General features: G+C 43.0%; 1 long non-coding RNA gene and 3 other non-coding genes across 4 annotated transcripts; 1 reads left to right on the top strand and 3 right to left on the bottom strand.

The window, feature by feature from the left end:
• Positions 1-320: 320 nt before the first annotated feature.
• On the bottom strand, positions 321-392 carry trnap-agg (transfer RNA proline (anticodon AGG)). Its single transcript has one exon. It is a non-coding gene; the product is annotated as a tRNA-Pro (tRNA).
• Positions 393-873: 481 nt separating this feature from the next.
• Positions 874-945, bottom strand: trnap-cgg (transfer RNA proline (anticodon CGG)). The gene has a single exon. It is a non-coding gene; the product is annotated as a tRNA-Pro (tRNA).
• A 299-nt stretch (positions 946-1,244) lies between these two features.
• Positions 1,245-1,316, bottom strand: trnap-agg (transfer RNA proline (anticodon AGG)). Its single transcript has one exon. It is a non-coding gene; the product is annotated as a tRNA-Pro (tRNA).
• Positions 1,317-7,185: 5,869 nt separating this feature from the next.
• Positions 7,186-8,074, top strand: LOC141381740 (uncharacterized). The gene is made up of 3 exons (XR_012402390.1): positions 7,186-7,267; positions 7,479-7,549; positions 7,993-8,074. It is a non-coding gene; the product is annotated as an uncharacterized lncRNA (long non-coding RNA).
• Positions 8,075-24,519: the final 16,445 nt, after the last annotated feature.

The following is a 24,519-nucleotide window of genomic DNA, read 5'->3' as shown; positions in this document are numbered from 1 at the left end:
ATACCCCTAGACCAACGAGCCACTGCAAAACAGTAACTTTATATGGCAACACTATCTGCTGACGAACTGGCATTCTCAGAAAAAAGGCCTCTGTGTAAGCCACAATGCCCTTACAAAACAGCAGACAACTGTAAGGGCTCAACCGAAATTTGAATCTGGGATTTCTCACGGCATGAACGAAAAGCATACTGCTAGACAACCAAACCACTATGGAAAGGAATGTTTATGTGCCGACACTATCTGCTGACAAACTGGAATTCTTCGAAAAACGTTTTTTTATGAAAGCCATAATGCCCTGTAAAACAACAGAATAACTGCAAGGGCTCGTCCGGGATTTGAACCCGGGACCTCTCGCACCCTAAGCGAGAATCATACCCCTAGACCAACGAGCCACAAAAACTAGAGTATTTCACAAGACATCAGAAGCAACAGATGGTCAGAAATCCTTATCTAACAAACATTGAAGCAGGGCTTTTGCTTCATTTGGACCCGGGACTTCTGCAATGGTTCGTCCAGGATTTGAAAACAGGAGCTCTCGCACCTTATGCGAGAATCATGCCCGTAGACCAACGAGCAACTGCAAAACAGCCACTTTACATGGCAACACTATCTGCTGACAAACCGGCATTCTCAGAAAAAAGACCTCTGTGTAAGCCACAACGCCCTTACAAAACAAAAGACAACTGTAAGGGTTCAACTGAAATTTGAACCTAGGATTTCTCATGGCATGAACGAGAATCAAACTCCTAGACCAGCAAGCCACTATGCAAAGGAATGTTTTATGTGGCGACACTATCTGCTGACAAACTGGAATTCTTCGAAAGACATTTTAATGAAAGACATAGTGCCCTGTAAAACACATAACACCTGTAAGGGCTCGTCCGGGATTTGAACCCAGGATCTCTCACACCCGAAGCGAGAATCATACCCCTAGACCAACGAGCCACTGCAAAACAGTAACTTTATATGGCAACACTATCAGCTGACGAACTGGCATTCTCAGAAAAAAGGCCTATGTGTAAGCCACAACGCCCTTACAAAACAGCAGACAACTGTAAGGGCTCAACCGAAATTTGAATCTGGGATTTCTCACGGCATGAACGAGAATCATAGTCCTAGACAACCAAACCACTATGCAAAGGAATGCTTTATGTGCCGACACTATCTGCTGACAAACTGGAATTCTTCGAAAAACGTTTTTTATGAAAGCCATAATGCCCTGTAAAACAAAAGAATAACTGCAAGGGCTCGTCCGGGATTTGAACCCGGGACCTCTCGCACCCTAAGCGAGAATCATACCCCTAGACCAACGAGCCACAAAAGCTTGAATATTTTACAAGACATCAGAAGGAACAGATGGTCAGAAATCCTTATCTAACAAACATTGAAGCAGGGCTTTTGCTTCATTTGGACCCGGGACTTCTTCAATGGTTCGTCCAGGATTTGAAAACAAGACCTCTCGCATCTTAAGCGAGTATCATGCCCGTAGACCAACGAGCAACTGCAAAACAGCCACTTTACATGGCAACACTATCTGCTGACAAACCGGCATTCTCAGAAAAAAGGCCTCTGTGTAAGCCACAACGCCCTTACAAAACAAAAGACAACTGTAAGGTTTCAACTGAAATTTGAACCTAGGATTTCTCATGGCATGAACGAGAATCAAACTCCTAGAACAGCAAGCCACTATGCAAGAAATATTTTATGTGGCGACACTATCTGCTGACAAATTGGAAATCTTTGAAAGACATTTTAATGAAAGACATAATGCCCTGTAAAACACAGTACACCTGCAAGGGCTAATCCAGGAACTGAACCCGGGTCCTCTCTCAACCGAAGCGAGAATCATACCCATAGACCAATGAGCCACTAAATTGAGAGAATTTCACAAGACGTCAGATGGTCAGAAATCTTTCTCTAACGAATCAAGGGCACCCTAAGTGAGAATCATACCCCTAGACCACCGAGCCACTGCAAAGCAGCAACTTTATATGGCAACACTATCTGCTGACAAACTGGCATTCTCAGAAAAAAGGCCTCTGTGTAAGCCACAACAACCTTACAAAACAGCAGACAAGTGTAAGGGCTCAACCGAAATCTGAATCTGGGATTTCTCATTGCATGAACGAAAATCATACGCCTAGACCAGCAAGCCACTATGCAAAGGAATATTTTATGTGGCGACACTATCTGCTGACAAACTGGAATTCTTCGAAAGACATTTTAATGAAAGTCATAGTGCCCTGTAAAACACATGATACCTGCAAGGGCTCGTCCGGGATATGAACCCAGGACCTCTCTCACCCAAAGCGAGAATCATACCCCTAGGCCAACGAGCCACTACATTGATAAAACTTCACATGGCGTCAGAACCATCAGATAGTCAGAAAACTTTCTCTAACGAATCAATGGCACCCTAAGCGAGAATCATACCCCTAAACCAATTAGCTACTGTAACAGCCACTTTACATGGCAAAACTATCTGCTGATGAACTGGCATTCTCAGAAAAAAGGCCTCTGTGTAAGCCCGTAGACCTTACAAAACAGCAGACAAATGTAAGGGCTCAACCGAAATTTGAATCTGGGATTTCTCATTGCATGAACGAAAATCATACTCCTAGACCAGCAAGCCACTATGCAAAGGAATGTTTTATGTGGCGACACTATCTGCTGACAAACTGGAATTCTTCGAAAGACATTTTAATAAAAGTCATAGTGCCCTGTAAAACACATGACACCTGCAAGGGCTCATCCGGGATTTGAACCCGGGACCTCTCACACCCAAAGCGAAAATCATACCCGTAGACCAACGAGCCACTACATTGATAAAACTTCACATGGCGTCAGAACCATCAGATAGTCAGAAAACTTTCTCTAACGAATCAATGGCACCCTAAGCGAGAATCATACCCCTAAACCAACTAGCTATTGTAACAGCCACTTTACATGGCAAAACTATCTGCTGATGAACTGGCATTCTCAGAAAAAAGGCCTCTGTGTAAGCCCGTAGACCTTACAAAACAGCAGACAAATGTAAAGGCTCAACCGAAATTTGAATCTGGGATTTCTCATTGCATGAACGAAAATCATACTCATAGACCAGCAAGGCACTATGCAAAGGAATGTTTTATGTGGCGACACTATCTGCTGACAAACTGGAATTCTTCGAAAGACATTTTAATGAAAGTCATGGTGCCCTGTAAAACACATGACACCTGCAAGGGCTCGTGCAGGATTTGAACCCGGGACCTCTCACACCCAAAGCGAGAATCATACCCCTACCCCAACGAGCCACTACTGTGATAAAATTTCACATAGCGTCAGAAGCATCAGATAGTCAGAAAACTTTCTCTGACGAATCAAGGGCACCCTAAGCCAGAATCATACCCCTAGACCAACGAGCCACTGCAAAACAGTAACTTTACATGGCAACACTATCTGCTGACAAACCGGCATTCTCAGAAAAAGGCCTCTGTGTAAGCCACAACGCCCTTACAAAACAAAAGACAACTGTAAGGGTTCAACTGAAATTTGAACCTAGGATTTCTCATGGCATGAACGAGAATCATACTCCTGGACCAGCAAGCCACTATGCAAGAAATATTTTATGTGGCGACACTATCTGCTGACAAATTGGAATTCTTTGAAAGACGTTTTTACGAAAGATATAATGCCCTGTAAAACACAGTACACCTGCAAGGGCTCATCCGAGAATTGAACCCGGGTCCTCTCGCAATCGAAGCGAGAATCATACAGATAGACCAATGAACCACTAAATTGAGAGAATTTCACAAGGTGTCAGATAGTCAGAAATCTTTCCCTAACGAATCAAGGGCACCCTAAGTGAGAATCATACCCCTAGACCACCGAGCCACTGCAAAACAGCAACTTTATACGGCAACACTATCTGCTGACGAACTGGCATTCTCAGAAAAAAGGCCTCTGTGTAAGCCACAACAACCTTACAAAACAGCAGACAAGTGTAAGGGCTCAACCGAAATCTGAATCTGGGATTTCTCATTGCATGAACGAAAATCATACTCCTAGACCAGCAAGCCACTATGCAAAGGAATGTTTTATGTGGCGACACTATCTGCTGACAAACTGGAATTCTTCGAAAGAGATTTTAATGATAGACATAGTGCCCTATAAAACACATAACATCTGCAAGGGCTCGTCTGGGATTGGGACCCAGGACCTTTCACACCCAAAGTGCGAATCATACCCCTAGACCAACGAGCCACTAAATTGAATTTATTTCACATGGTGTCAGAAGCATCAGATAGTCAGAAAACTTTCTCTAACGAATCAAGGGCACCCTAAGCGAGAATCATACCCCTAGATCAACGAGCCACTGCAAAACAGTAACTTTATATGGCAACACTATCAGCTGACGAACTGGCATTCTCAGAAAAAAGGCCTCTGTGTAAGCCACAACGCCCTTACAAAACAGCAGACAACTGTAAGGGCTCAACCGAAATTTGAATCTGGGATTTCTCACAGCATGAACGAGAATCATAGTCCTAGACAACCAAACCACTATGCAAAGGAATGTTTTATGCGCCGACACTATCTGCTGACAAACTGGAATTCTTCGAAATACATTTTTTTGTCTTTATTTTAACAAAACAAAAAAGAACAGAACAATGACAACAGCTTACAACCAAGAAATTTCTTAGCATCACAGCACATAATGAAAATCAAAATCAAAAAGAAGACATAAAAATACAGAGTAATAATAAAAATAGAAAAGTACATAAATTAACCAAAGTTTATGGTGATCTAAGGTTTTGCAAAAATGTACCTGAAATCCTAGGACCTACATATTCAAGCAACGGAGTCCAGATCTGATAAAAAGTGTTTTTCTATGGAGAGAGATTAGACTCAATAATAATTCACGCAAAAGACACGATGTACACATGCGTAGCCAAATTTACATGCGTAAAATATTTATTTATACTCACAAAAACAATTCACATGCACAAAATAAAAATACATTTTCATAAAATACATTTCACAAATGCAAAACACCATTTGCAAATATATAAGAGTGTACAAAAAGTTTTGAATGTTTAAAATTCACGAGTTCATCCTGAATGAGAATGTGCAAATCCTCTCTCACGTACGACTCACCCTGAATACGAGTGTGTGCATTTTTGAGACTTTCCTGTCAGCACACACCTCCCACGTGAGTCACTCGTGCCCTGTAGCCAATAAGATGCGAGCTTACTGTTCAACCAATCACAACTCCCTGAGAACGCGGGAATGACCGAAGCGCTTCACTGTGCGCTCCATTTGCGCAGTCTGACCTAATTAACGGAGATGATCCTCTAAGAAGAAGAATACTCCTCTATTTAGCATGGCAGGTGAAGAGCGGGATGCGCGGGTAAGTGGTTACTTGATTTCTATAGTGGTTTATGTATGCAAAGATTAAGTATCAAACGTTTGTTAAAGCAATGGCTGCTGTTGTTTATAATGTAAACTTTATAACGTAAATTAAGTCCGTTATTAAGCCAACATGGCGAGTGAAAAACGGGATGGTCGTGTAAAATAGCATGGCTTCTGTCATGGTCGATTCTAGGATTGTCATTCAAGGAGGGCTCAGCTATAAATTTGATCGGGGACTAATTTGGGGGTGGAATCGATCGCGTACTAAAGTGAAGACCGGGAGAGCGTAATGCCGTTTTGGGTGTGGGTGGGTATGGGGGGTGGAGAAAGGAGATGATCGCCGACTGTAAGGAACGGGCGGGGTGGGGGTCGGCAGTGTTGATCGCGGACTATGAAGATAACAAATGATAAAAGGTATAATTGGTATTTGTCTTACAGGCACTGTCATTAGAAGTAGAAATAGCAGCAAAAGCTCTGATCGATGTATTAGCCAGGGGCCTTACTCCATCTTCGTAAAGAAATGCACTAGCAAGTGGTAGTAGACCAATGAGAGAAAGCATCTCAAGTGGGACCATTCCTTTGCCTGCAGAGCCTGAAAACATGGTAAGGCAAGCCTTAAAAAGGTAATTTTTCATGTTTACTGTAAAACACAACTTTTTGTGTCATGCAAAAAATGTTTCTTATTATTAATATGTTTATTCATTTTGCCCTTTTGTCACTATGGGCAATTCCCAAGTATGTTTGGGACAGAGATTTTTCTGTGGCCAAACCTGGAAACATTAAAAAAACTGATTTTCAAATACATGTCCTCTCTAAACCATCACCCTTCACACCAAAAGGAGATGAAGACCTTGAGCTTGTCCATGCTGGACTTGGAAAAAGGCTTTTAACTGTTCCAGATAATTTTAAACACAGTGAGGTAATTGCAAATGTTACCATAATACTAGGAATTGATGGGAGTTTTATATCTGTTGGAAAAAAAAAAAAAACTAAATGATGAATTTTGTTTCATTCTTAAGATTGTCAGTCTGCTTGAAGGAGAGTTTCCCAAATTAAAAACACTTCAGGGTGGCTGGATGTTTTACAAGTCTACAGGTATTTATGTTTTGCATGTTACATATAAACAAAAAATGATTTGTGTGCATTTGCAATAACTTTGCACTTTTGTAAATTAATGAAACTGGTATGTGCTTTGTTGGCGTTAATAATTTAGTAATAAGCTTCATTAGTTTAAACTTTTTAGTCAAGGACATGTTTCTTTGCCATGTTCTAAGATTATGGCATGCCCTACTTCAGTTTTCCAGTGGTAAACAGAGCTTTATAGAACATTTCTGTCCAAAATTTTAGGTGACACATTTATAACAATATTGCTAGCCCAAGAAGGCAACAGTAGTCCTGAATGTGATTCTCAATTGATTTTGCCATTAGGTGGGGGTGGGCGGCGTAAGCTGTCTATAATTCCCACAGATGCTGATGGATACTCAACTCGACTCCTAAAATCAGTGTCAAATAATGGAAAGAACATGCTGTTTGTAGTTCCATTACAGGAACAGCTTTCCACTGAACCATTACCTTATGATTCTGTGGAGTTTGCTAAGATGCCACAGTCCAGCTGTATGAAATGTGGTAAGAAAATACCACTGCCATTGCTGCCCTTACACATTGAAGAGTGTAAAGAAGCTGAGACAGTAAGTCATACAGTATTATGGTTTTATTGTTCTATCAATATTATTTATTTACAATGCCAATGCATTTTGATTACTTTTATTAGGAGTCTTCAAATGATTTGACCATTCTAGATGATGATGTAGACGAAAATGTAATCGAAACTGTTGACCAGCCAAGCCCACTTCACCCCATCTTAGAACCATCATTACAGGTCTTTGATCAAAGCCTATTTCTTGTATTTGAGTATACTCACTATATTTGAATATACCCAATTCGTGGTTCCATAAAGAATGTGTTTGAAGCTATTAAAAATTTGAGACTATTCTTAATATTTTAGAATCTTTTTATGGGGTAGAATATGTATGTTCTTCAACAAATTTGCTACAAACATACATTGTTTAATTTATTTTTACTTTTTACAGATTTGTCCAATTTGCCAGATCTCTTTCCCAACTGATGTCTTGCCTTTTCATGCAAGCATGTGTGGTGAAGGGTAAAGTTATGCTAAAAATTGTAGGATGACATGCCTTTAATACTAAAGGATTAGTTTGCACAGTTTGTTTTGGTTGTATATATCTCGAGGGAGATGTACAAAGATCAGATGGAATGTAGGGTAAAAAATTAACAAAATAATTTTCTGGTGGACTGTCTTAAATTTAAATTAATGTGTTGGTTTCATAAACTGGGTCAGTAGTAGACATTATTAGATTTGATGTATGTAGCTTTTATAAGCCTTGCTTTGAGAAAATCATTACTGGTGACTTTTGACATTAATGGCTATATACAGTATGTCATTGTAAGTTACATCCAGACTTTGTCTGGCACTAGGGTCTAAGCCTTGTCTATGAAACTGGGCAAATGCTTTTAATATGCATGAACATTTTTGAAGTGGCTTAATGAACAAAATTGAAATTGTTTGTGTCTTGCCTGTTTTAGAGAAAGGACTTTTGGTGACAATGATTCTTCATTCACTTTAAATACAGAAGAATTGCCAGGACCCTCAACTGCACAATCTTCAACATCATTGTCTGCAGGTTAGACACAACACATTTTTTTTTTTCAAGAGTTCACACTTAGCTGATAATCAATAAAGCGTATTTGGCATGTTGTCCCGGGAGAGAGCCCTGAGCTCGTAATATCCCCGGGGCTCCCTCCCGTTAGAAGGGCGAGAGGGGAATTCGAGGTCAGGTAGGTCTCGAGAACTCCCCTGCTTGTCACCGTGAGAAGTGTAAACTCAGGTTGTATTGGGTGATAATTTGTTTTAGTCGATTGCTATGGTTTATGTTTTTGGACGGTGGGAGGAAACCGGGGAACCCGGGGAAAACCCACGCGAACACGGGGAGAACATGCAAACTCCACACAGAAACACCAACCAGCCCGATGGGTTGGACTAGCGGTGTTCTTACTGTGAGGCAACAGTGCTAGCCACTGGGCCACCGTGTCGCCCGATCAGAAAAAGTGGGAGGATGTAGGGGTGGAAGGGGGGGAGCTTCAAGACGAAGATAACTGGAGTGGAAAACTAAGGTTATTTATAATGCTTCCGTAATCATCTAATAGGGCTTATTACGAAGCTAACAAGGAGCCAGCCGTGTTGATAATAAGCACGTGATCCTCTCGAAATTAGTTTATGAATAAACCACACTTCAAGAGTTCACACTTAGCTGATAATCAATAAAGCGTATTTGGCATGCTGTCCCGGGAGAGAGCCCTGAGCTCGTAATATCCTCGAGCCCGGGGCTCCCTCCCGTTAGAAGGGCGAGAGGGGAATTCGAGGTCAGGTAGGTCTCGAGAACTCCCCAAAAGGCAAAGGTTTTCATCTCGGGACAGCAGCCGCGTATTGAAGTGCCCCCCAAAAGGCGAGAGGTCAGTGCCATATCCGGCTGCTGAATGTGAATTGAAGTGAGATAGGTTACTGCAGGAGAAAAGTTGAAACTGATTCTTAGGAGAGGCTGGGGACTCTGTTGGAGTTGGGTTCGGGGAGGCAGGGTTGGGGAGCCTAACGGAAGAAAGGAGAGTAGCAGAGGGATTTGGTGCTAGAAATAGGAAAGTAGCAGAGTAACTCGACGCTGAAAGAAGAAAAGTAGCGGAGGAACTCAACGCTGGGAAAGGGGAATGTAGTGGGTAGGGGAGAGGGGTTGTAGAGGGGGTGGAGAGAAGAGCGGAAGCATTCGACGCTGTAAGGAAGTAAAGAGGATGCGGAGGAACTCAACGCTGGGAAGAAGAGAGCATGAGATGCGGCGGAACTCGACGCTGGAAAGGTAAAGAAAAGAAACCTATGGGGATCAGAGCTCTGGGTCAACTCCGTGGGAGTTAGAGCTGTAGGATTGGACTACTACAGGAGTCTGGGAAGGGAGGGAGAGGTGGAGACTCCTGTAGGTGGTGGGCTGAGCAGGACTCCGGGGGAGTCAGAACGTGGGAAGACTCCTTGGGAGTCAGATTGGTGAGTGATGTTTTTGAAATATAGAAAGAGTAGCGGAGGAACTCAATGCTGAAAATAGTAAAGTAGCGGAGAAACTCAACGCTGAAGAAAGAAAGTAGCGGAGAAACTCAACGCTGAAAGGGGGATTGGGAGTTAAGGGTGGGGAGAGGAGAGAAGTTGTAAGAGGGGGGAGAGGAAAGAGCGGAAGCATTCGACGCTGGAAGGAAGAGAAAGAGATGCGGAGGAACTCAACGCTAGGGAATATAGGACAGGAGATGCGGAGGAACTCAACGCTAGAAGGTAGGAAAGATGCGTATTTGGCCGGGGCGAGAGAGAGAGGGGAGGGGGGACTCCGTGGGAGTCTTAGCTCTTGGGGTAACTCTGTGGGAGTTAGAGCTGAAAGATTAGGCTCCTACAGGAGTCTAAATGGGGAGGGGGTGGTGGAGACTCCTATAGGAGGTGGGCTGGGCAGGACTCCGGGGGAGTCTAAGCTTAGACTGGAAAGGTAAGAGTAGCGGAATACTCAACGCTAGAAGGAAGTGATAGTAGCGGAGCAACTCGACGCTGAAAAAGAAAAGAAGCGGAGAAACTCGACGCTGGAAAGGGGGTAGGGAGTAAAAGATATTTAGGAGGTGGGGGGAGAGTGGGAGGGGATGGAGGAAAGAGCGGAAGCATTCGACGCTTGAAGGAAGGAAAGGAGTTGCGGAGGAACTCAACGCTTTAGAACATAGAATAGGAGATGCGGAGGAACTCAACGCTAGAAAACAAGAAAGTTGTCGATTGTGGAGGGGGGGGGGGGGTAATTGATTGACTCCGGGGGAGTCAGGCCTTGAATGGTGATACTTAGGCTGAAGAGATGAGAGTAGCGGAAGAACAACACTAGAAGGAAGAGATAGTAGCGAAGCAACTCAACGCTGAAAAGAGAAAAGTAGCGGAGAAACTCGACGCTGGAAAGGGGTAGGGAGTAAAAGATGTTGAGGTGGTGGGGGGAGAGTGGGAGGGGATGGAGGAAAGAGCGGAAGCATTCGACGCTTGAAGGAAGGAATGGAGGTGCGGAGGAACTCAACGCTAGAAAGGAGAAGAAGGAGGTGCGGAGAAACTCGACGCAGGAAGGAAGTGAAGACTGAAAAGATTTTATACTGGTAGCCTTGGGGAAAAAAGTTTTGCTCCTGTTGGGGTCGGGGTTCAGGCACTCTTGGGAGAGAGATAGGGGGAGATTATTTGCTGAACTGGGAGCGCTGAAAGAGGCGGGGGGGATGGGGGGGGTTGGGGAACAGGCAGAATTAAATTTCTGTCCTTGTATTCAAGATAGAGGATGTCGTGAGTGCGAGCTGTGAGGATGAATTGATATCCTCTCCAAATGTATACATGCATCACGCTGAGGCTGTTACGTGTAATTGGGCTAGACGATAATAACGAGTAAACGCTTTTATGGAGGCGTTTAAACTGTTGTGAAGTGTCAATAGTGGTATGTTGAATGGAAGTGTATGTGAGCTTAGGCAGAGCGTCACTGCTGCGACAGTGAAGCGGGGGGGAAAAGAAGCTCTGCAGCTTCTCTGCTGTTGCAGAGCTGTGGTGGAAGTCAATGTCGGGAGGCGGGTACGCTTTCCCGAAAATGTATAACTGCTGTGCAGTGTTGGGGAGTGGGAAGGAAAGGAGCTGCGCTGTGACAGTGGTGCAATGGGAGAATAAGGCTTGGCTGAGCATCTCTACTGTTGCAGGTACGGTGGTAGTCAGTATTGGAGCATTATAGGTGCTCCCACAAAAATATTAAATATCAGAAGGGATGTGTGGAGATGAAAGTAAGTAGGGGCTCAGGTAGAGTGTCACTGCGGTTGTTGTGATGCTATGGTGAGTGTAGCTCAGCGGAGCGCTACTGCTATTGGATAGGTGCAGTAGTGATTGGTATTGGAGAGTTTTGAATGCTCTCGCAAGAATATTAATTACTGTTAGTAGTGATATGTAGAGAGGAAGTGAATAAGGGCTTAGCTACAGGTGCAATGGGTGAGTATGGCACAGTGGAGCGGTTCTGCTGCTGCAGAGAATCAGTATGGAGACAATGTGTGCTCCTGCAGAAGCATTTACTGCTGTATTAGTGCAGGGCAGTGTGACGAGTGTTATTGGACTTGTAAGTGTATAGAGCTTGCTTAGAGCATCCCTGCTGCAGTAATAGAAAAATTTAGGCAACCCCTAAATAAGTTGGAACTGTGGTGAGTGAAAATGTATGGGTGTATGGGATAGTTTAAGTTGTGCTTACACTTAAAACATTTGAATTGTGTGAGTGGGGGAAGGGATGTCGAAAATGTATATAGGACATGCTTTGCCGAAATAATCGGTTTGCTTGCTTAATGGAGAGAGATAGTGTTCCTCCAGTCAGATCAGATAAGGTGAGGTGGATTGTGGGATTGCAACTGATGGTAATTCAGAGAATCTCAAAACCCGAAGACTAGTGTGAATATGGCATTATGGATGTGGGCTGTATGATTGGAAATGCATCCTTGTGTAGATTGTGATTGCATTTGGAATGGATGTGGAGTGTAATAGGTTGGATGAAGGTCAGCTTCTGGGCCGGCTGTCCTAATGTCTGGAATGAGAAACAAGAAAAAAATCAGAAATTTAATTTACAACATGATACATGTATAGCAGACATGACAAAATTGTTTTAGCTGATATCTAATGCAAGGCATCTTAATAAGAGCATGGACAATTGTGAGCTTCGTTGTCGCAGTCTGCGAGGATGATCGAGGTGGGCATTTGTTCCCCCGCAGGATAGCAGGTGGATGCAGAGCTGGGGATATGGGGTGTAGCTTGTCTGGTGGTCCTAGAAATTCTTCTTGAAGATTTATTTAAGTGAAGTTTATTCATAAACTAATTTCGAGAGGATCACGTGCTTATGATTTATCACGTCCAGTCTCGCATTTGCTAATCACTAATCTTCCAATCATATGAGCCCTAAGGCACCATAAATAGTCTAAGTTTTCAGTTCACTTTATCTTCGTTTGGAAGAAGCAGCTTCACCGTAGCTAGCTCCGTTGAAGAACCAACTCTAAACCAGCATGGACAACTAAAGCAGCAACAAGCTACAATCTTCAGGATCTTCATTTGGAAGAACGCTCTGCTCTGCTCATCAACTACAAAAGCTACAAGTGCTACAAGCTACAAAAGCTTCAAGCTACAATCTACAATATACAATCTAAAAGCTTCAATCTACAAGCTACAATATACAAGCTACAGCAACAACAACAACAACTACTATTGCTACCATTTCAAACAACTACAACTCCAACAATTTCATCAACAGCTTAAACAACAACACCAAAACCTTCCACTTCAAAGAGCCTCCACAACGCATCTGCTGTGTCTTCAACCTTATTTCCCAGCAAGATATAAGCCAAACTCCAAAGCTATTGCAATAAAACGGAACCCTCACCTTCTCCTAGCAGTACACATGCTATCCATCGTTTAACAGATTGTTTGCTGGAATGTGTTCAGCAGAGCAGCAGCTCCAGCCACAAACAATGTTGAATTTGATCAACAAAATGGCCGCCAGGCTTTTTGCACCTTTTGCATGGCCTGACTGAAACTCCTTAAGCCAATAGCTGTAAAGATAAGCGTCTCCATCCAATGAGCTAAAAGACTGGAGATGGTCCCGCCCTCTCTCTTGACTCTGTTGCAAAGACCTTATGAATGAATAGGCCAGACACGCTTGTAAATTTAGTTAAAAAAAAAAAAAATTATAATAAAATTCCATTTGACATTTAACTTCTGAAAAGATTATTACCCAACCAGTAAATATTAACAAGCTATTGAAAAACATTATGCCATCAAGCACAGAAGTCCAATTGTAATACGCCAGCGACTCATGTGTTGATTTACAAGCGTCATATAAGATTATATAGCAAGTCAGTCGGATGTGAAAACGGCAAAGAAACAAACTTCCCACTTGACTGTTATAAATACAAATTTAAACTTCACTATCACTTCACATGCTCAGTCTTCAAGGGGTACCAGTTTTCCAGGACCACCAGACTAGCCATATCCCATGTCCTCAGCTCTCCATTCATCTGTCATCCCGTTAGGAGACGAACACCCACCCCTACCATCCTTGCACATCGTATCAATGAAGTCATCGGACCATGCATTATCAAAAGCGCTTCCATTTACAGCCGCCCATGCCCTTATTAAGATGCCTCGCATGGATATAAACTAAAACAATTTTCATGTCTGCCATACTTGTATTATTTTGCAAAGATTTAATTTCTGATTCTCTTTGTTTTTTCTATTTTAGAGATCATGACTGCTGGCTCCAGAAGCTGACCCTCATCCAACCTATTACACTCCACATCCTCTTCACAAAGGATACATTCCATTTTTCACTCTATCCAATCTGTCCTAACCTGCAGTCTGCAACCTCCGAACCTGAAACCGTCGATTATCTTATTAAAAAGAAATCGACAACAACTTCATGATTGGAACTCCAAGGCTCCTCCTTTTAATATCTCGCGCATTAGCCCCATTGGTGTCGCTACTCAAAAATGTTCTGGCAAAAACGCCTTGTAGTCGACCTTTCGTCCCAACACAATTGCTCCTTTCCTAGCATTAACAGCACTATCCCATTGGACGAATATTTACTTAACTACCACGACATTGATCAAGAGATCTCTCTCATAAAGATAGCCAGTCGTAACACCTGGCTAGCCAAAGAAGACATTTCCCCTACCTTTAAAATCATGCCAATCCACCCAGACTTCTGGCACCTTTTGGCATTTATTGGCGAAATCAATTCTATTTTTCGGATGCAAAAGCAGCCCAAAAAATATTTGACATAATGTCAGAAGCTTTATGCTGGATTCTGTCTAATATTTACGAAATACCATACCTCATTCACCTTCTAGACGATTTTCTTATTTCCCCCCCGTCATCTCCTCCAGCCAAACACCTAGCGATCACCCAGCAGGTTTTCGCTGATCTCGGAAGGACCCAGTACTTCAATCGTATTTCTGGGTATTAATCTAGACTCGCATAAATTCCAAGCATCCCTTCCTAAAGAGAAAATCAATCGAATAATTTCTCTATCCCAAATTTTCCTTGAAAAACAGATGTGCACAAAACGAGAACTCCTACCAATTCTCGGCCATCTAAATTTCGCTATGCGCATTATTCCTTTCATTTCCCACCTCCATCAATTATCCACCACAGTTCATGGTTTAGAAGAAACAATTTTTTCTCTCCAAACCCAGTCGCGATGAACTTTGCTTATGGATCTCTTTCCTTAAGCAATGGAACGGCTGTTCCTTTTTCTACAGCGACTTGATTGCATCCCCTATTGACATCAACACATACACAGACGCTGCCCCTCCAATAGGTTACAGTGGCTAATATAAAGGACACTGGTTTGTCTCAACATGGCCAACCCAATTGTAATTCCATTCCAAAGACCAATGTTTTTCAGCCCTCTTCAAATTCTACCCTATCATCGCAGCAGCCATCCTGTGGGGGGACGAATGGTCTACATCTAGCATTCTCTTTCACTGCGATAACGAAGCTACAGTGCATTGCATTAACAAAGGGCGCTCCCACTCCCAATCGCTTATGCCATTTTTAAGACACCTTATCTGGATATCTGCTAAAAAAACAATTTATCATGATTGCTGAACATGTACCTGGTTGCAAAAACCAAATCGCTGACTCTCTCTCTCTCATTTCTCTTTGCAGATATTCTGGCAACTAGCCCCGGAAGCAGACCCTCACCCAACGCCGGTCCCTCCTTATTCAGTAACGATATTTCCATAAACCACCCACTTCATAATCTTCATCAAACTTCTCTATCTCTTATCCTACAAGCAATAGCTCCCAGAACCCTCAATGCATACCTCACAGCATGGAATTCGTTCAAACAATTCCATACCATGCTAGACAACCCATTACACTCAAAATCCTTACCTCAGGCATCTACACCCTCTGTAAAGGTTACATTTCCTCCCATACAGCCCGCACCTTAGATGCTATGTTCAATCTAGCATTTTTTGGGGGGTTTCTTAAATGTTCTGAATTAACAGTTACATCCAAATTTAACCCTCTACTCCACCCCACCATCTCAGATCTAGCTTTGCAAGACAGGGAAACTATCTCTTTCCTTATCAAACAAAGCAAAACAGATTAATTCCAGAGAGGACACTCTATCCTCATTTTCAATATTCCTTCACCTACACGCCCATTCCAAACCCTCTTAGCCTAGAAAATCTCAAGAGGCGAACCCACTGGCCCCGCTTTTTACTGATGACGCTAACCGTCCAGTATCTCGATTCTGGTTTCAAAAACACCTTAAAGAAATCTTTCGCCTATCAGGTTTTTCCCAGAGCCCTTTTCCAGCCACTCATTCAGGATTGGCGCAGCCACTACAACGGGCTCTCACACCATCAGATCCAGACCCTTGGTCGCTGGTCTTCTGAAGTTTTCAAATCTTATATACGTCTCAGTAAATACCACCTCAAGAAAGCCCAACAGGCTTTAACCAACCCCCAAGCACCTCCTCACACGGCTCCAACTCAAAAAGGTGTCTAACAGAGCCTCGACTCTCGCAAGAGTCATCCAAACCAAACCCCGCAGAAGCCCAATTGTCCACCCATGGCACCCTTACATGTTTGCCAAGGACTCCCTCAAGGGCCATTGCAGTTAGCATCTTCTGCAATCACCAATAGCTATTTACAGATGCAGACGTTTGTATCCACATGTTCTTTGCGCATTTACTGCGTTTGTACATATGTATTATATTTGTGCTTGTTCCCTTCTTCCAACTTTTCCAAATCTTTTATCCTTATAACCCTACTTTTCAGCCTCTCGTTCCTTTCTTCTCTACACTCCACTCCCAACTAATCTATTTTACACTCTACCTCTAATGATCTTGTTTCTCCTGTCTAGACTCCAGACACCCGAAGGGGCCCCCTTGAGCTCCAACTCTCGCAGGATTCGGCCATAGCGGCCACAGTCCTTTCTTCTTCACGATGTTACCTATTCTTTTTCCGCCTAGACTCTTTCTCCAAGCTCCAAACCCCGCAGGGGTCCGCTCAAGCTAAAACTTCTTCACTCTACTTCAACTACCTCTCTTCTCCTTATGACTCACCCTCTAGCTCTGACCCCCACAGGGGTCGCTCCGAGCCCCAATCTCTCGCAAGAGTTATCCAAATCCTCTTTCCCACTCACTGATATCTATCTCCTCCTATCCGCAATCTACCCTCAAGCTCTGACCTCCACAAAGGTCGCTCAGAGCTCCAACTCTCACAAGAGTTACTCTCTTCCACTCACTGCTACCTATCTCCCCCTATCTACACTCTACCCCCAAGCTCTGACCTCCACAGAGGTCGCTTCAAGCTCCAACTCTCGCAAGAGTTACTCTTTTCCACTCATTGCTCCTCCCAGCTACACTCTACCCTCAAGCTCAAACCTCCGCAGAGGTCACTCCTATCTACACCCTACCCTCAAGCTCAAACCTCCGCAGAGGTCACTCCTATCTACACCCTACCCTCAAGCTCAAACCTCCGCAGAGGTCACTCCTATCTACACCCTACCTTCAAGCTCAAACCTCCGCAGAGGTCGCTCCTAGCTACACTCTACCCTCAAGCTCAAACCTCCGCAGAGGTCACTCCTATCTACACTCTACCCTCAAGCTCAAACCTCCGCAGAGGTCACTCCTATCTACACCCTACCCTCAAGCTCAAACCTCCGCAGAGGTCTATCCTATCTACACTCTACCCTCAAGCTCAAACCTCCGCAGAGGTCACTCCTATCTACACCCTACCCTCAAGCTCAAACCTCCGCAGAGGTCACTCCTATCTACACCCTACCTTCAAGCTCAAACCTCCGCAGAGGTCGCTCCTATCTACACCCTACCCTCAAGCTCTAACCTCCGCAGAGGTCACTCCTATCTACACCCTACCCTCAAGCTCAAACCTCCGCAGAGGTCACTCCTATATACACCCTACCTTCAAGCTCAAACCTCCGCAGAGGTCGCTCCTATCTACACCCTATCCTCAAGCTCAAACCTCCGCAGAGGTCACTCCTATCTACACCCTATCCTCAAGCTCAAACCTCCGCAGAGGTCACTCCTATCTACACCCTACCTTCAAGCTCAAACCTCCGCAGAGGTCGCTCCTATCTACACCCTACCCTCAAGCTCTAACCTCCGCAGAGGCCGCTCTAAACTCAAAACTCTCACAAAGCTCCATCTTTCGTAAGAGCTACTCTCCTCCACTCTCTGCTCCATACCTTCACTCTACTCTGGCCCCCGCAGGGGTCACTTAGAGCTCCAACTCCCACAAGATTCACTCAAAGTTCTCTTTCCACTGCTTCAAACCACCTATTCTCCCCTTCTTCTTAACCCCGAAAACCATGAACCCCGCAGGGGTTCCTTCAAACTCTAACTCCAGCAAGAGTTATCAGAATCCTCTTTTCACCCTTATTAATCCTATCTAATTAATGCCCATGCATTTAACCTCTTTCCTTCTATTATATCCAGCAGCCGGATATAGCTCTAAATTTCCTGCCTTTTGGGGGGTTTTTTCTTCGAATACGCGGCTGCTGTCCCGAGCGATTAATTTCTGCATTTCGGGGAGTTCTGAGATCCACCGAGCTCAGGCTCCCTTCTTGCTCTGCCAACGGGAGGAAGCCCCGGGCTCGAGGAGCCCTTGAGCTCGGGGCTCTCTCCCGGGACAGCATGCCAAATAAGCTTTGTAAATCATCAGCTAAGTGTGAACTCTTGAAGTGAAGTTTATTCATAAACTAATTTCGAGAGGATCACGTGCTTATGATTTATCACGTCCAGTCTCGCATTTGCTAATCACTAATCTTCCAATCATATGAGCCCTAAGGCACCATAAATAGTCTAAGTTTTCAGTTCACTTTATCTTCGTTTGGAAGAAACCCCCCTCCTCCCCTATTCTCCTCCTTTACCTGTAATTGGGCGGCACGGCGGTCCAGTGGTTAGCACTGTGAACCACACAGCAAGAATACTGCCGGTCCTAGTTCGATAGGACCGGTGAGTGTTTCTGTGGGGAGTTTGTATGTCCTTCCCGTGTCCGCGTGGGTTTTCCCCGGGCTCTCCGGTTTCCTCCCACCATCCAAAGACATTCAACATACTTAACAATCAAGCTGGTCTAATTCCTTACGTTCCCTTAGCTACAGCGGCAGGGGAGTTCTGAGATCCACCGAGCTCAGGCTCCCTTCTTGCTCTGCCAACGGGAGGAAGCCCCGGGCTCGAGGAGCCCTTGAGCTCGGGGCTCTCTCCCGGGACAGCATGCCAAATAAGCTTTGTAAATCATCAGCTAAGTGTGAACTCTTGAAATGTCCTATTCATGCAGTCAAGCGAAAAGTTAGTTTCTTTACCATTTTCACCTCCAGCCGGCGTGCCATTATAAGTTACATATGGCACTGTATATGCAAGTATGGGTCATTGACGTATTACGATTGGACTTTTGTGTTAAATTCTCACTGGTTGGGTAGTAGTCTTTACAGAAGTTAAATGCTATCAGATCTGGCAGAGGTTTTTTATTTATTTTATTTATTTATTATTTTATTATTATTTATTATTATTATTATTAATTTATTCATTTATTATTATTATTATTATTAGTCAATTTATTTATTTATTATATCAAATCCCAACATCAAACGCTTAATTCACTACTTAGTGGAAACTGTATGAATGGAATGTTTGTTATGGGCTTTACTTAATTTGTTTAAATACATGTTAGGAATCTTAACTTCTAAAATTCTTAATCTTAACTTAATTTGCAAGCATGTCTGTCTCAGTTCATTCATGAGTCTTTTATGGCTGGGTTCATTCATGAATTGTTGAGAGGGCGGAACCATATCGAGTTTTAAAAGCGCATTGGATGAGGGCGCTGCTCCTTCGCTATTGGCTCGATGGGGCGTCAATCAAGATCGGAGGCCAAGTTTGTTTACCAGTGTAGTGTGAAGACACTGCGGCACACCAGCGACTAGTTTGGATGATAACAGCGCGGTCCATCGACGTATCAATATGTCGTGGATTAATGTCGTGATCTTTGCAGTGATTTACTTATGGATTTGTGGACGGGCTTGAAGGGTGAGTTCTTATGAATCTTCTAATCACGCAAGTCTTGTTTTTAAAAGATTTGTAAATAGGTTTAATCTTTGATGGAGATTAGTTGTTTCCGCAATGCTTCCCCTTAAAAGCGTACTATACGTTACCGAGGGTGCACCGCTAGGAAGCAGTGAGTTAGGCTTTTGCGATGTTTTGGATCGTCGACGCCTAGAGAGTTTAGGTGGAGTTGTGGACTGCGTTTGCGTGAGGCAGTTTGAAGTGGAGATGGAAGAGCTGGTGGGCAGCACCGGCGTTTTTGCGGGAATTCAGGCTCGATTTTGGCGAGGCTGTGGCTGAATTCTCAGGGAGAGTGGAGCTCTGGCTGGAGTTGTTGTTTGTTGTTGTTGTTGTTGTTGTGTGTTCTTCCGTATCGATAGGTTAAATGGTGCGATGCTGGAGCGTTTTGTAGCGGGAAGCGAGCTTCAAGACAAAGATAACTGGAGTGGAAAACTCAGGTTATTTATAATGCTTCTGTAATCATCTAATAGGGCTGATTACGGAGCTAACAAGGAGCCAGCCGTGTTGATTATAAGCACGTGATCCTCTCGAAATTAGTTTATGAATAAACCACACTTAAATTCAATCTAATCACTTTTATTGTCACATCAGCAGCAACACGTGTGCTATGATGAGTGAAAAGCTTAGGTGCTGGCTCCAGGCAGTACAAAATACAAATAGTGCAAATACAACGACAGTGCAAAATACAGACAGTGCAAATAAAATGACACAACAACAATGTAAAATTGACAGCGATATATACAATGAATAGGTGTCCACATAGTTGTAGGCAGTATTGTTTCAAGAATGGATTTTTTAAAGTGCAGTGCATGCTACATATTGATGGTGTGCAGTGAGGGGTATGAAAGAGTCTGCGTGGGGTGTGTTAAGTGTTCATCAGCCTTATAGTCTGAGGTAAGAAACTTTCCTTCAGCCAGCTAGTGCGTGACTGGATGCTGCGGAACCGTCTGCCGGAGGGTAGCGGAAAGAAAAGTCTATGGCTTGGGTGGTTGGAGTTGCTGATAATTCTCTTGGCTTTCCTCATGCACCGCCTGGTGTAGATGTCCTGAAGGGAGGGCAGCTCACCTCCTACTATGCGTCCAGCAGTTTGCACAATCCTATGCAGGCCTTTGTGATTGCTGCTGGTGCTATTTCCATACCAGGTGGTGATACAGCCAGACAGGATGCTCTCCACAATGCAGGTGTAGAATAAGCGGTGAATGTGAGGGCTTATTCCAAACCTCTTGAGACACCTGAGGAAGAAGAGGCATTGTTGTGCCTTCCTCAGCACTGCGTCTGTGTGAGCAGTCCATGTCAAATCCTCAGCGATGTGTATACCAAGAAACTTGAAAGTTCTGACTCTCTCCATTGATGTCCCGTTGATGGGGATGGGGGTATGTTCTCTCGTCTCTCTCCTGAATTTCACCACCAGTTACTTGGTTTTGCTGATGCTCAACATCAGGTGGTTTTCCTGAAACCACTGCTTCAGCGTTTGCACGTCCTCTCTGTAGGCCGTCTCATCAATATCTGTGATTAGGCCCTCCACCGTTTAGTGTTCTTACGGGTGCTGGAAATCCTGGAAAATGCTTGATTTTTAATATAGTGTTTTCAAGGTTAGAAAAGAGCTTGAAGTTTGAACAAAGTGCTTGAACCTGCTTGAAATTGAAGTTGCAGTACGCTAAATTACAACCGTTGTGGTCGCATATGCACCTGAATTTTTTTCTATGCGAGCTTCACGCAGAATGTATTTTTGCACTTAAAAACGCCAAACGCAGCGCTCAGGAACAGTTTTCATGTCAACTTGCTGCAGTAAACAAAACCCACAATGCCCGCCCCACCGCTCTTCTGATTGGCCCACTGCTCTTGCAATGAACGCGAACGCATTGGTCAGTATAAGCTGTCAATCAGTTCAGATGACAGAGAGATACTGCCACAAAAATGTAAAGGTCTGGATCAGAGAGAATGAAAATAACACTGACAGATTTAGTTTTCCACCACCTAATGTTAGAAATAGTGGCACATCTGATCAGAGATCATGTGGTGAATGTTAATTCACCATTTACACTTTTTGAAGAGTGGATAAAAGACTTCTGGTGGGTTAAAAGTCTGCTATGAAAATGACTAAAGTCATTCACTGCAAAGCCTGAGGTAAGTTACGGAGTTTGCAAGTAACCGTGTTTGCCACACATTTTAAGCACAAGATGTTTTGTTTAATCCTTCATTTAATAGTCATGATGTTGTCAGTCATGCAACTGCAGCCCATACTCTGTCGTAAAAGAGCTTGCATTCAGATTAAAATAATATTGCAGCTCATGAAAAGACGGTTACTATCAGGGCTTAACATTAACATCGCCAACCTGCCAAATGCTGGTAAATTTCAGCTTTGGCGGGTTAGACAGATACCTCCACTAGCCACTTTGGCTAGTTGAAAATAATTTTTAAATTGTGGTTTTCTTAAAGCAGGATTTGACTATAAGGATGACCCAATATGCGTGCAAATGCAATTTTAGAATCAAGAAACAGCACGACTGACAAAAAAAATAATTGCGTTCACACTAGCAATAGAAAGCAGGTGAATACCGAATGAGAGAATGATCACTCCCGCTAACAGCTGATGTGATGCGTACGAATGTTTAACAATTGAGTCAGAACATACCTTCAAAAGCTCAAGCGTTGGAGCAGGGCTTGTGCTTTATTTGGACCCGGGTCTTCTGCAAGGGCTCGTCCGGGATTTGAACTAAAGTGGGGAACTAAAGTGGGAACATTTCACATAGCATCAGATGGTCAGAAATCATTATCTAACAGTTGTCTCAGAACACACCTTTAGAAGCTCAAGCGTTGAAGCAGAGCCTGTGCCTCATTTGGATCCCGACTTTTTCTGCCCATAAAAAGAGTCGCAGCCCCAGACCGACAAGTTGAGTCACTTGTTTGCTTATAAAATGTTGTTTTTTTTTTAATCCAGTAGCTTCAGTGAGGTAAATTGATCTTATCCATTACACAGATTTAAGCTGCATGGCAAAAACACACATAACATTGCTAATGCTTGCAAACTGGCATTAAAACAGGCTTCTGTGAACATCAACTGGAAGGGCTCGTCTGGGATTTGAACGCAAGACATCTGACACCTCAAGCGAGAATCATACCCCTAGACCAACAAGCCACAAAAGATTGAATATTTCACAAGGCATCAGAAGCAGCAGATGGTCATGAATCCTTATTTAACAATTGAGTCAGAAACATACCTTCAAAAGCTTAAGCATTGAAGCAGGTGGAACCCAGATCCTAAATCTAGGTCACTAATAATCATTTTAGAAAGTATTATTTTTATTATTTATTTATATTATTTTATTATTAATACTTTAATAATAAGTGAATAAAAAGCAGAAAGATCGCTGTGTAATTAAAGGTATTAACAAATATTTTCGTACCTGATCTTGATTGGAGAAGTGAGCAGTTAGCTCCGCCCCCGCACATGCGGACGAAAAGCACAAGCAGATAGTGCCAACAAGCAAACGAGAGCTAGAGAGGTAGCGAGTTGACAAGCAACCGAGAACTAGAGATATAGTGCTAACAAACAACCGAGAACTAGAGAGATATTGAGTTAACAAGCAGTGAGAGCTGGAGACCTAACGAGCACACGAGAGCTAACGAGCAAGTGAGAGCTGGAGAGCTAACGAGCAGACGAGAGCTAGTGATCTAACAACCAGTTTATAGTACATCAATAGAAAACTGACTAAATAGACTTGATTCAACTTTATCCTTCACTAATTACTGTCTTTGGCCGTTTTTTTTTTTTTGTGTGTGTGTTTTTTGTCCTCCTCACTACTGCCGGTGTTGTTCTTGGTTGAGAACGGTCATCCTGAGATCGTCCTGGCTGAATATTCATATTCTGGTCTGGACTGGTGAGCCATCCCACTGATACGTGCCTGAACTGGGTAAAAGAGAGTGAAATCTGATAATCTGGTAGGACCAAACTAATTTGTTAAGAGAGTTGTTTTTTTTTTTCCTCTCCTCGTGTTTTCTACAAGGATATTTTTCATGGAAACAATTTAAATATTTTTTCCTTGGACTGTTTATTTTTTTTCGTCCAAATTTTTGAAAGGAGAAATTTAACTGGACACTTTGGCTTCAAACAGAGACTTTATATTAAAAGTTCATCTTTACTTTTAACAAAGACTTTGTTTTTGCAATCTGAAATTACAATTTAGGGATTGTTTGGAACTTTGAAACTGGACTTTGCATTTATGTTTATAGCAGTTTGTTGTTGTTGAATTTACTATTCACATTCTCTGTTGTATTATACTGTTTTATATTGGTTTTATTTGTTTTCTTTCTTTTAAATCTCAAAAGTGCATTAAGCAAAACAATACAACATATTTTGCATCAGTTTGTTTTGTGAATTTATATGATTCATTTATTAATCTTAAAATTAGATTACACTATTATCTCTATAAGTATTGTTCTTTTGCTCCAGTGAGTCGAATCCTACCTTTAAATTCTGGTCCAAAAAGAATTCTAATAGTTAGCGTTGGTCTCCATTATAAAAATACACTAGTCAACATATATAATAGGAGCCATACAAGGGCAGTGTTACACAGGGCTTTTGCTTCATTTGCACCTGGGACCTCTCGCACCCTAAGCGAGAATCATACCCCTAGACCAACAAGCCACTGCAAAACAGCAACTTTACAAGGCAACACTATATGCTGACAAACCGGAATTCTCAGAAAAAGGCCTCTGTGTAAGCCACAACGCCCTTTCAAAACAGCAGACAACTGTAAAGGCTTAACCGAAATTTGAACCTGGGATTTCTCACAGCATGAAAGAGAATCATACTCCTAGACCAGCCAACCACTATGCAAGAAATGTTTTATGTGGCGACACTGTCTGCTGACAAACTGGAATTCTTCAAAAGACGTTTTTATGA

Source organism: Danio rerio, chromosome 4, assembly GCF_049306965.1.
Source record: "Danio rerio strain Tuebingen ecotype United States chromosome 4, GRCz12tu, whole genome shotgun sequence".
In the NCBI taxonomy this organism is placed as follows: domain Eukaryota; kingdom Metazoa; phylum Chordata; class Actinopteri; order Cypriniformes; family Danionidae; genus Danio; species Danio rerio.
Note: the sequence above shows the minus strand (reverse complement) of the source record. Positions and strands in the feature narration are given on the sequence as shown.